This window comes from Rhipicephalus sanguineus, chromosome 7 (assembly GCF_013339695.2).
Source record: "Rhipicephalus sanguineus isolate Rsan-2018 chromosome 7, BIME_Rsan_1.4, whole genome shotgun sequence".
Taxonomy (NCBI): domain Eukaryota; kingdom Metazoa; phylum Arthropoda; class Arachnida; order Ixodida; family Ixodidae; genus Rhipicephalus; species Rhipicephalus sanguineus.
In genome coordinates, this window is record NC_051182.1 from 101619205 (window position 1) to 101631622 (window position 12418).

At 47.6% G+C, this 12418-nt stretch overlaps 1 long non-coding RNA gene across 1 annotated transcript; it reads right to left on the bottom strand.

Annotated features, from left to right (window-relative positions):
* Window positions 1-312: 312 nt before the first annotated feature.
* LOC119399677 (uncharacterized) lies at window positions 313-12012 on the bottom strand. The gene is made up of 3 exons (XR_007416903.1): window positions 11937-12012; window positions 3229-3323; window positions 313-441 (listed from the first exon to the last, which is right to left on the bottom strand). It is a non-coding gene; the product is annotated as an uncharacterized LOC119399677 (long non-coding RNA).
* Window positions 12013-12418: the final 406 nt, after the last annotated feature.

Here is a 12418-nt window from a genome sequence, read left to right on the forward strand (position 1 = left end):
GCTGGGTCTCTAGAAAATTATGCACGAAGGGTGAATGATCTCCTGCGCATTATTCTGTTTGACCATGTCTATATTCAAGTTCAATATTTGAAAAAAATTTCTACTTTTTGTTCTCATAAATATTTTTTTAAAAAAGGAAACTACAGTTCAGTGACGTTATTTAAACAAATTATTCAGTAAACGTTCGAAACATTCAATGATTTTTTAGTAGCCACTATCTCAATAGTCATTGAAACTACTGTTCAGTGACGTTATTTAAACAAATTATTCAGTAAACATTCGAACTGTTCAATTATTGTTTAATAGCCGCTATCTCAATAGCCATTGAAAGTACTACTCAGAACTCACTTTTTTTGTCAGAAGCAGTTGAGGCTGTGAGAACGAAACAACTGGTATAATCAGTAAACAGTAATATATATGACATCGCGTTGCCATGCGGCACTGAAAGAGAAAAATAATAAAAAGGTTCTGTGTGAGCACAAGGCCAAATGAAAACTGCATATCCGTTGTAAACTACTAGACGCGTGCGAATATTCGACGGAGCACCCCCGTATACTGCTTGCGTTAAAACTTTAATATTCAAAATTTTCGAAGTATTCAAAGGTGACGGATACAAATTTAAGGATACGTAAAATATTGTTCTGCTCAATTAATGGTTTACATGTAAAACAGAGCAACAGTTAACTTCTTGTTTGCAGTCGCCAACGAGTTTTTCGCAGCTGCTGCACTAACGACATCGCTGCGGAATCACTCCCAATGTGTGATGGCGACCGGTGTTATGGAATTCCATATACTGTGTCTCGCCCACTTTTAAACTCATCATTCAGACGCACAATTTCTTATAAAAATCGTTGCGGAGAACTTTTACACTAGATGACTCCGACAAAATAACATGTGCGCTGAACTCATGAAGCGCCACATGTGCCCTGTATCTTTTGATCTTCGTCTAGCGGAGAACGTTCTCTGAACTCGCAATCAACTCCTCTAAATACCTTGCCACTCATAAAAGGCGGCTGTAGATCAGGCTCATGCCACTGGGGCTGTCCCCTGTATTGTAGCATTAATTTGAGATGTCATTTTCCTTGTTTCTGCGAGCCGCGAGCATATGGCTTTAGTTTATTTTCAATCACACCATATATTACGATAAATTATATGCAGACAATGGTCCCAAAGGCAGGGACTGCAGCGATACCCTTGCGGCGTCAGGGACTGCACCGAGACCGGGACCTGGTTGCGGCGAATAGGCCCGTGTTGACGTGCTGCACACCGCAATTCGGTTCGTGACACCCGTGACACTCATTAAAACAAGAGGCGACACATAGTGTCACATGTGAAAACGTGCAACAAACGGGTTTGATTTCGGGCAGCTGTCGTCCAACGAGCGAAAGTTTACCGCTCGCAGAGTCGTTCATTCGAGATTCATCCTGTGATCGGAGATCAGGCCACTAGTCGGAGCCACAGACACGGATTCACGGTTGGTCTACGGCCGAACGACTAGTTGTGATTTACACCGAGCGCATCTAACTTTCAGTTCGCCCGCTTAATCGACGGCACAGGTTAAGCTCGCGCGCGCTCGTCGCTTTCGAAAGGAGTAAATTATGGGAATTTAAACGACGAACACAATTCGCGCAAAGCCATTTGAAAGCCTTGTGTCGATCTGCAGTGTACGTGAGCTTCACACAGACATCTGGAATTCACGACGATTTACCCGCATTGGTGTTCTGACAGGTGAACGCTAAGTGTTCCCGCGGCCTTTGCCATCACAGACATTGAAAATACACTAAAGTACTCCAGTGGGCAAAAACGAAATTTTTCTATCACTGATGCTGCACGAATGCTTTCAGCCACTTATACATGTTGCAATATTTCAATACAGGAAGCCTTTCACTGTATACTCTTTCCCGGTACAACAGTGGTACTTAGTACTTTGAAAGTGAGCGTAACCAAAAAAAAGGATCACGCCATATCCACAAAGTGAATGATGATTTGAGAAGCTGGCTCGGAGATAATCGGGTAAATCGTGAATGCTCCGTACAATTCCTTTACTGTCATATAAAGACGCCTCACGTTGTTATAGTAGCGATTGTGGTCACGTTGTTATCGGACTACAAGCTGTCGCAGAACTTGCAGCTGTGGCCGAACGTGTGGTCGAGGAAATTTCGCTTGAAGCGCGCGTCGGCGCCACCAACATCAGGTAGCGACCGCTTTCGGCGCTTGGCCGCTGCATCCCGCGCCCGTACCTCTTCGAGGTTTTCTTGCCGTTGCTTCCGCGCTGCTTCGACTTCGCGGGCTTGTATCTATAACAGATGGCGCTGCAAAAATAAATATTTATTTTGACGTGTATATATTTAAATATTAAAAAACGGTCCTTACTTTTTGAATAGCCCTCGTATATCTCACTGAGTGTTGCAGTGTCTCTGGGATCTACCCATGTTTTACCGATTTATTATCTCAATTGATGACGTGATCTAGCGACGTCATGTGGAGACGTCATAAAGTTTCGCGATCTGCGGCTTCATGGTGACGCCGTATGATTGCATCATTATGGGACGTCATCGCTCGCTCCGAGGAGGACACGTCGGTTTGTTTATGTTCGTGGCTGAACGTGGACGTACGCGGACGGAGGCCGCAAGATGAAGCAGGTGTTGCATTTTACACCTCCGCTGTAAGAGATCAGTTTTGATTTCGCCCTTAAAATTTGATGATGAATATATCGACCTACGTGCAACTTTCGCGATTTCTAAAAAACGGGTATGCCATAAATTGGCGCGCACTACAACATTGAGATATAAATACCTGTCCTCAAGTCAATAATTAAAAAGTTAATTAACGCGTTGTGGTTAATTAGTCGTAATAGTGTCGTTTAAACTCGGGCAAAGTATTTCCGCCAGGACGTGGAGTTCTTGTGCGAAAACGGCAGGAGCATTACTGTCATAGGGTTTTTATAGAAAGTCTGTATTATCTAAAAAAAACACCCTGTATATCTAAGCACCTGGCTATTGTGTCAATACCTTATACAATATTCACAATTGAAGCTGTTCACTTCCAAGTTTACTGTGATTCCGCTTTAATTCAGCTTCCAGTTACAGAAATGGATGCTTGCTGAAGCATGTGAATATACGTATTGTGAGCGTATAAGAGATAATAATGCGCCGATTTGTGTTCCATTTCTGTGTATTTTATTTAGATAATTCTTGAACATAGAAAAGATGCATTTGGTATACTTACTGATCTCATTAGTGTTGTCAGGCGTAAAATAAATGGTGTCATTCACAGATGAACCTTTAGAAGCCGACGTGGTTGCTGTATACAGTAATGTTTCCCTGGTTACAAAATTGATGCATCATAATGTTTACCATGACGTTTAACAAGACAATTGGCAATGATTGACATTATTACAGACAACTATTCAACCAGCCACAGAGAAAATTTGGTAACACGACTTATTTTTTGACATTTGTGATATATATGCTTTGACAAGCCTACTTCTTAATTTTTTTATCTTATATCTCACTATGTTTCGACTATTTGCACAATGCTCGTCGGAAGCTCTTGCTTCAGTCTTTAATTGTTCGCTGCACCACGTTCTATGAAAATCTAGCTGTTGAAACTAGCTCGAACAACAGCTCGATAGAGCAACTAATACGCAAACGCCGCTGTCCAAATGCGCTAATTTCGCTAAGGGGAAATTAAAAAACGCCAGGCCTGCGCTGAAACCGCAGCACAGTCACAGCGAAAGCTGGAAGAGCTGCGTTTCTAGAGCCCCTTGTCAGCCCTCTTGGGGCTACAATACAAGTACACTAGAAAGATACCCACTACGCCATAAATCACAATTTTTGTGAAGTTGGGAAGCACCTACTAAGCCATTATTCGTCATTCTGTGGAGAAGCGAGGCACCAGCCGCACGTCTGTAAGGCATTATGTGTACTTTGTTGACGAGACGACTGATGATGATGAAGAATTATGGCTCAGCCCTTTGTAATGGGTTGGAAGCTTTAAACGGCCCACCAGTTAAGTAATTTGCATTGGGTGACGCCCGGTTGCTATTTCCCTCTCCCGTCATGCTGTACAACATACGTTGCCGTGGGAGAGAGACGGGATATATAATAATAATATCTGGGGTTTAACGTCCCAAAACCACCATATGATTATGAGAGACGCCGTAGTGGAGGGCTCCGGAAATTTCGACCACCTGGGGTTCTTTAACGTGCACCTAAATCTAAGTACACGGGCCTCAAACATTTTCGCCTCCATCGAAAATGCAGCCGCCGCGGCCGGGATTCGATCCCGCGACCTTCGGGTCAGCAGTCGAGCGCCATAACCACTAGACCACCGTGGCGGGGGAGAGAGACGGGATGGGGTGAGGAACTTTACTGAGACCCCAAGTAAATGGATCATGCGCTTATGGGATTCTTTCGCAACCAATACAAATGCACTTGCGAGGAACCCACTACGCTCTAAATCATTGTAATTTTACTGAGACCCCGAGGAAATGGATCATGCCCTGATGGGCTTCATTGGCAACCAATACAAGTGCACTTGCGAGGAACCCACTACGCTCTAAATCATTGTAATTTTACTGAGACCCCGAGGAAATGGAACATCCGCTGATGGGCTTCCTTGGCAACCAATACAAGTGCACTTGCGAGAAACCCACTACGCTCTAAATCACTGTAATTTATCTGAGACCCCGAGGAAATGGATCACGCGCTTATGGGCTTCCTTGGCAACCACTACAAGTGCACTTGCGAGGAACCCACAACGCTATAAAACATTGTAATGTTTGAGAAGTAGGGCAGCAGGCACTGGGCCATTTTTCGTCATTCTACGAAGAGCCGTGGTACCTTCTAAACGCATGTAAGACATTATACGCACTTTGTTGATGCTGTGCCTGACGACGATGAAGAATTATGGCAGAGTCCTTTGTAATGGGTTGGAAGCATTCAACAACATACTCATTGCGCAATTAGCATTGTGTGACGCCTGGTTACAGAATTCGCGTTGTGCGACGCGTTGCGCGACGCTTGGTGCTTATCTACCACGCTATATTGCATATGCTAATGTGGTTTCTTCCCGACATGAAGTCTGTATAGGACTTCATCTTGAGTAGCTTTTAGCGCAAAAAAAAAGGACAGGGACACAGAGGGAGGGAACCTCCCTCTGTGTCCCTGTCCTTTTTTTTGCGCTAAAAGCTACTCAAGATAAATTTCTACCAACTAGCTCGTCTTTCGGTCTTACTACTGTATAGGACCTTTTTGCATAGCAGTTCCAAGCACCGGAATGGCTCAGAGGTTGAATACTGGGCTCCCACGCAGAGGGCCCAGGTTCGAACCTCGTTCCATCCTGGGATTTTTTTCTTATTTCGAGCGATACTGGTTACGGACACCGGCGGCGGCGGCGGCGGCAGCGGCGGCGGCAGCGGCGGCGGCGGCGGACAACTACGGCGCCAAAAACGGCCGGTGAAATGATCTCATAACAGCTTTCGCTGTAAAAGAAACATTAAACGCATGATTATATAGCTCCACATGGAATTGAAACAAACTTTGTAAAGTGTGATTCGAAGTACCACCCGACAAAGTTCAGACATTAGGCACTGCTCTGAATACGTCGGTTTCAACTAAGACAAAAGCTTCAGTAAGGGACCATCTCGATATATTTTTTAGATGCGAAGGAACTTATGCTGGGGGCTGTGTCCTGCGGTGGCGTCCGTGCTCCACTGCGCATGCGCCTACTCACGCAACAGTCGCGGCGCAGCGCTCGCTCGCGCAAAGGAGAAGTCTTCTTCCTCTTGTTCTTCGACCGCCTTGATGATGATACGTGCAGAGCACTTTAGGGGCCCGGGCTGCCGTATGCTATCCTATCTTGGCGTAATGCAGACAAAACCACGTCTGCTGGCACGCGCTAGCGCGTTCGGGCCTGTGTAAGGGGCTGCGTTTGACGCTGCGGCCTCTCCCACTAACACTCTTTCAGCAATCACGTGATGGCGTCGGGGAAGGAGATTCTACAGACGCGCGATGAGCCCGCGCGGCGTGCTCCAACAAGAGTTCGGGACGAGTAACAGCAACAGCAACCACAGTGAATTCATGGTGTGCTCCACTTGCAAGGACGCGTTAACATCGGGCATGGTGCCAGTGATGAACGGAACTTTAATCGACCCATGCACTGCTTCGCATCCCCACATAGTTCCTTTTAGTGGGAGATATATATATATATATATATACTGAGCAGCGAGAATCGTTCGGCAATTCAGCCACAAGCGCATACCAGCTACTTATAGCTGTCCTCCCCCATCCCTTCCCCCAGTGTAGGGTAGCATACCGGTCCTTCTAGACTGGTTAACATCCCTGCCTTTCCTTTCTCTCCTTCTCCTCCTCCTCCTATAGCTGTCCTGAACAATTGGTCGTACCTGCATCTCTGAGCCGCTTCCGTGTTTCCGTGTCGCAGAGGCTTGTCCACTAACTACCCGGGAGATTGCACAAAGGGGCTAGGCTGCAGCTTAGCGCAGCCATACAAAGAAGGAACTGCCGTCGGTTCCCCTTCTCTAAGGCGCGGCCCCGCGGGCGATCCGCGGGCTCTCGTGCACAAGCGATCAGCGTTGCAATTGTATCTACATGACATTTAAGCGCGCGATGGCTCCGCCGTAATTTCTCGCACATACGCCGGCAGCATTCCGTGGCATTGTATATGACATACTGATATCATCATATCGCCATCAAGTCGGAGCACCAGTACGGCGGCATGTGCAAGCCATATTATGCTTACGTCACGTGCAAGCCGTATTACACTTTGCCACCTCAAATGCACTGCCCACGGGAGCCGCTGTCCATCAGCATCACGATTCTACAAAGGGCTCGTCGTGGCCGTCGAGTCTCTCCTAATATTGATCTTACCATGACGCAGCACACCTGCTTGTTTAGGCAGCTCATGTTTGGTACTACAACCAATATTGCTCCTAAAGCTGCCAGCCTCACTTCGTGTAACATTCCAATTTGTTGCTATGGCATTCATTGCTTCACTCTTGCGGCGAAACTGTAAATTTCTTATTTCATATTGTCATTGCCCTTCTGGATAAGTGCAATCTCTTACATGTGCTCTTTACAGCCATCCGTTTCACTCTCATGAACTGCTGTTCATGCCTGCATGAGCTGTGGCACATCAGGAAATTTCGTGCATTCCTGCTGCTCACTCATATAACTCTCTCCACAAGAGATCAGAACGAGGCCGGATTCTTACGAATACATTTATTACTGCATTGCTATTTTTCGCATAAGTGCGTTACGCCTTTTAATATATGATATGGGCTACCCCTTATGACAGGATATTAAAGATAGCGAAGGCTACCAAAATCAAGAAGACAGCGCAGCATTGTACATCTGTCTAGTACATGATATCTAGTATAAACAGGCAGTCTTAAAGCTAAGACATAAGAGAAATAGGCATGAGCAGAGTCCGGTAACAGAAGTGCACTAAACTTCGACACAAAATACAAACACGTGTACATGAAACATGCAGATAACGCAACAGTATTAAGTCAAATCAGATTCATAAGTGAGCTGTCATGCACTGGCAATATCAATGTCTCTATTTGTTTCGTTGGACCATTATATTTGTTATGTTATCATCGCCCATAGAGCGATAACAGCGGCTCGACTATCGCGACCGTTCATTATACGAATCCAGACATGCGGCCGCGAAGCCGCATTCCACTGCGCGCTGGCATGGAATAAACCACATTCAGTTCTGCTCCCGCATTCTTCCTTCAGCGGCGGTTTCCACTCCCGACGAAACACGACATTGGCGACGAGTACGGGACCTTGACCAAATGTGCGGCAAGCTGACATGGAAATGGAAGGTCCGGCGGCGGGGGTAGTGACGCAAGTCGTGGGTCGACTGGGACACATCGAGCCGTTCGACGAGTCTATAAGCGACTGGCCGTCGTACGAGGAACGCTTGTCATCATTTCTTCAGGTCAACCGTATCCCCGTGGACGACAAGGTACACGCTTTTTTGAGCCTCATAGGCCCAAAGACTTATACCCTAGTTACACGGGCACGCTAGCCTCAGTTCCTTCCGGACCTCAGTTAACCGGAATAAACTATAGTTAGCGCCAACTGCGGTTGGCCATGTTACACGCGAAAAGTGGTCCTTAGTTTGGGTCGCTGAAGCAGGTCACGTGATACTAAGTTTTGGTGATTTCAATATAAACGTTTAGCAGTTTTTATAAAAAAAATACTGACAAATACAATGCATTTCAGTTAAAATAAATCCTTTCTCCTTGTATCTGCAGTCCCTGAGCTTATTCCATCAAGTGTTTTGACAATGTTTCGCTTAAATAACGACTAGTCTCGCAACTATGGGCGAAGTCAACTTACGGTCGGTGCGAAAGCCAAGACAATCCGTTGGTTGATACGTTTGATCGCCGTGTAGCCGTGTTTGGTGCGTGGTTTGTTTTGACGGACTGCTTCGCGTCTCGGCACTTCTGTTCTTGAGAAAGGCAAGTTTACTTGCTTTCGGTAAGACGTTTCAGCCTCCAGTTGAGCCACGCTGCCTTCGACCACCGACTTGGGTGCCGCCATTTTGCTAGTTAGCTTCACTTAACTGAGGTGGTCAACCTCGGTTCGGAGCAACCACGGTTAGTGGGATAACTGCGGTTAGGCTTTCCGTCTAACTGGATGTACCTGCGGTTTAAGGGAACTGAGGTTTGCCGTAACTGAGGTTAGCGTGCCCGTGTAACAAGGGTGTTGGTCTACTCAAGTCAGTGACCGCGCCGGAATTGCCGTCAGCTAAAGGTTTCGAGTTGTTAAAGAAACTTCTTCGTGACGATTTGTCACCGAAGCCGTCGGTCATTAGCGAACGTTCAAAATTTCACAGAAGATCGCAACTTGAGACTGAATCAATTTGTGAAGATGTTGCGCAGTTGCGGAAATTGGCACAGACATGCGAATTTGAATCCGCCCACGATCAGCCACTGCGGGATCGTTTTGTCTGTGGTCTGTGCCGAGAAGATATACAGCGCGTGTTATTTACGGAGGATAACAAGCTAACATTCCAGAAAGCCGTAGAACGAGCGCTAGCCATGGAAGCAGCTAAAAAGAGCGTGGCCTAAGCGCACGCTTCAGAATCAAGCGTACCAGGCGTTCACAGAGTCGAAGCGGTTGGGACAACTGATATGACGCAGGGAAAATGCTACCGCTGTGGGTCTGCGAAGCATGCAAGCAGACTGTGCCCGCACATCGCTGCCATCTGTTTCAAATGTGATAAGAAAGGACACATTCAAAGAGCGTGCCAAGCTAACAAGCAGAAAACGATGAAGGGAGCACGCCGAAACGCGATGAAAATATTGCGTCCCGTTCAAGCTTCTGTTAGCATGAAGGAAATTTTTTCGCCTGGTCTAGAGCCGATAAAAATTTCAATTCAAGTACAAGACCTACCTCTGGAAATGGAGTTGGATACTGGGGCTACTGTGACCGTGATGTATTTGAATCAGTTTCGTCAAATGTTTCCCTCAACCAAGGTCATGCCAACGACGCTGAAGCTGCGGTCGTTCGAGGGAGCCATCATCCAGCCTGTCGGAGTTGCCCACGTGGCCGTGCCCAGCTGCTTCTTTACATCACGAGAGAAAAGGGACCGCCTCTGCTAGGTCGTCAATGGTTGCACGCCATCAGACTCGACTGGAGCCGTATTTTCAAGCTCAACGCTATTCCCAGGTTGGAAAATTCTACATGTACCAGACTACGCGCTCTTCTAGACAAATACAAGTTTGTTTAAAGACGAACTGGGGACAATTACAGAAGAAAGAGCGGAGTTGTTGCTGAAAGAAGGTAGCGTGCCAAAATTTTTGAAGGCAAGAAGTGTGCCATTTGCATTGCAACCAGCAGTCGAGGCTGAGCTTAAGAAGTTAGAAGACATGGGAGTCATTTCACCAGTCGTGACAAGTGACTACGCCACGCCGGTTGTGCCAGTGGTCAAGAAAGACGGTGGCATAAGACTATGCGGCGATTACAAGACCACTCTAAATCCTTGTCTTGAAACTGACCGATATCCGCTTCCAAGAGTGGACGAGTTGTTCGCGGCACTCGCAGGGGGCCAAGAATTTTCGAAGATTGACCTCAATCGAGCGTCTCAACAGGTAGTAATGCCGGAGTCGTCCCGAAAGTACTTGACACTAAATACTCATAAAGGCCTTTTTTCCGTAAACAGACTGCCGTTCGGGGTTTCTTCGGCACCTTCCATTTTCCAAAGAATTATGGACACAATGTTGAAGGACCTAAAAGGTGTCAGCTGCTACTTAGATGACGTTCTCATTACCGGCAAGACACCGGACGAACATTTCGCAAACCTCGAAGCGGTTCTGAAGCGGTTGAATGACCGCGGTGTTCGAGTAAAGAAAGAAAAGTGTTCGTTTTTCCAAACAGAATTACAGTATCTGGGTCATGTTATCAGTGCAGCAGGGATCAGTACAACGCCAGACAAGATAGAAGCGCTCATGAAAGCTTCCGCACCCACAAGCGAGCAGCAACTGCAATCGTTTCTGGGGATCGTAAATTACTATGCGAAGTTTCTGCCTCGATTGTCTACTCTGGCGAGTTCACTTTACAAACTGCTGCGTCGCGACCAGTCGTGGCTCTGGGATGAATCGTGTCAAGTGGCGTCGAGGAAATCAAGATTACGTTGGCGTCATCCTCGATCCTGGCGCATTACGACCCAGATAAACCTTTGCAAGTCGCATGTGACGCTTCCCAGTACGGTGTCGGCGCAGTACTTTCGCATGTAACGGAAGATGGAAGCTCTCGCCCTGTGTTTTATGCGTCGCGCACATTAACTGACGCCGAAAAAAGTACAGTCAGCTAGAAAAAGAAGCGCTGGCCATTATCTCTGCCGTCAAAAAGTTTCATTTCTACATCTATGGAAGATGCTTCACGTTGATTACGGATCACAAGCCGTTGCAAACAATCTTGGGACAAAAAACAGGCATTCCACCCATTGCAGCAGCACGTTTACAGCGATGGGCCGTCACGTTGTCAGCTTACAAGTACTCGCTCGTGTACAAAAAATTCCAGTGACAACGCAGAAGCAGACTTTTTTCAAGGTTCCCGCTCCAGGGACCTGAAGACAGCACATGCGAAGGCGTGGAATCGTTTTCTGTCTTGCGCCTCGACTCTATGCCTGTGTCCGCCAAAGAGATTGCACGCGCTACAGCACGTGATCCGGTGCTCAGTAAAGTGCTCCAGCTTACAAGCATAGGCTGGTCATTGCACTTGCGCGATGTGAGCTTAAAACCATTTTTCGACCGACGTTTGCAGATCAGCGTGCATCAAGGGTGCCTCATGTATGGCCTCAGGGTTGTTATCCCGTCCCCCCTTCGGGAATCAGTGCTCGAAGAACTGCACCTAGGCCATCCCGGCATTGTGCGGAGCAAGAAGTTAGCTCGCAGCTACGTGTGGTGGCCGTCAATTGATGCAGATTTAGTGACAAATGTACGAAGTTGCCAAGCCTGCCAGGCACAACGGAATGATCCATGTAAGGCACCTCTGCATCCCTGGGCATGGCCGACCGCACCATGGAGGCGAATTCACTTGGATTTTGCGGGGCCTTTCCGGAGAACTGTTTTTGGTGGTTGTAGATGCCCACTCAAAGTGGCCGGAAGTGTTCATTATGCGAAGCACAACGTCCGAGCGTACTGTTGCCTGCGTGCGCGAACTTTTCTGCAGATTCGGAATGCCGGAGACGGTGTCCGACAATGGACCACAACTGGTGTCCGAAGAGTTCAAGGCGTTTTGCGGGACGTCGGGGCCAGACATGTCGTGAGCGCCCCTTATCATTCAAGCACAAATGGCCTGGCGGAGCGGTTCGTGCAAACGTTGAAGTCTGCTCTGCGCAAGTCACCGCCCGGTGAGTCTGTCGAAGAAACACTTCACAACTTTTTATTGGCTTACCGAAACACGCCTCATCCTACGACTGGAGAAGCTCCAGCTAACCTGTTGATGGGTAAAGGACTGCGCACCAGACTGGATGCCATGAAGCCTACAGTGGAGGGAAAGGTGATGCACAGTCAATTCACCCAAATGCAGCAGCGGAAGAGCAACAGTAACTGTTTTAGATGCGAAGTATCTTAAGGCGGAGCTCAATCCGGTGGTGGTGGTGTGCGGCGTGACCACCCTTACTGCGAATGCGCATACCCTCTCCACACACCTCCTCTCCACTCACCCTCTCCTCCTCCCCTCTCCACTTTCCCTCTCCCCTCCCCCTTTCCACTCTTCCTCTGAAACGCGGGCTAGACATGCCGAAATTCTCTCCTGCGCAACGCCACGATGAGCTCGAGCGCATGCGCGTCCCCTCCCCTTCTCCCTCCTCTCCTACGCTGCCCCCCTCTCGCCCGCCTGTCGACCGCGTTCCCCGCTCGCCCTGTGAGAATTAA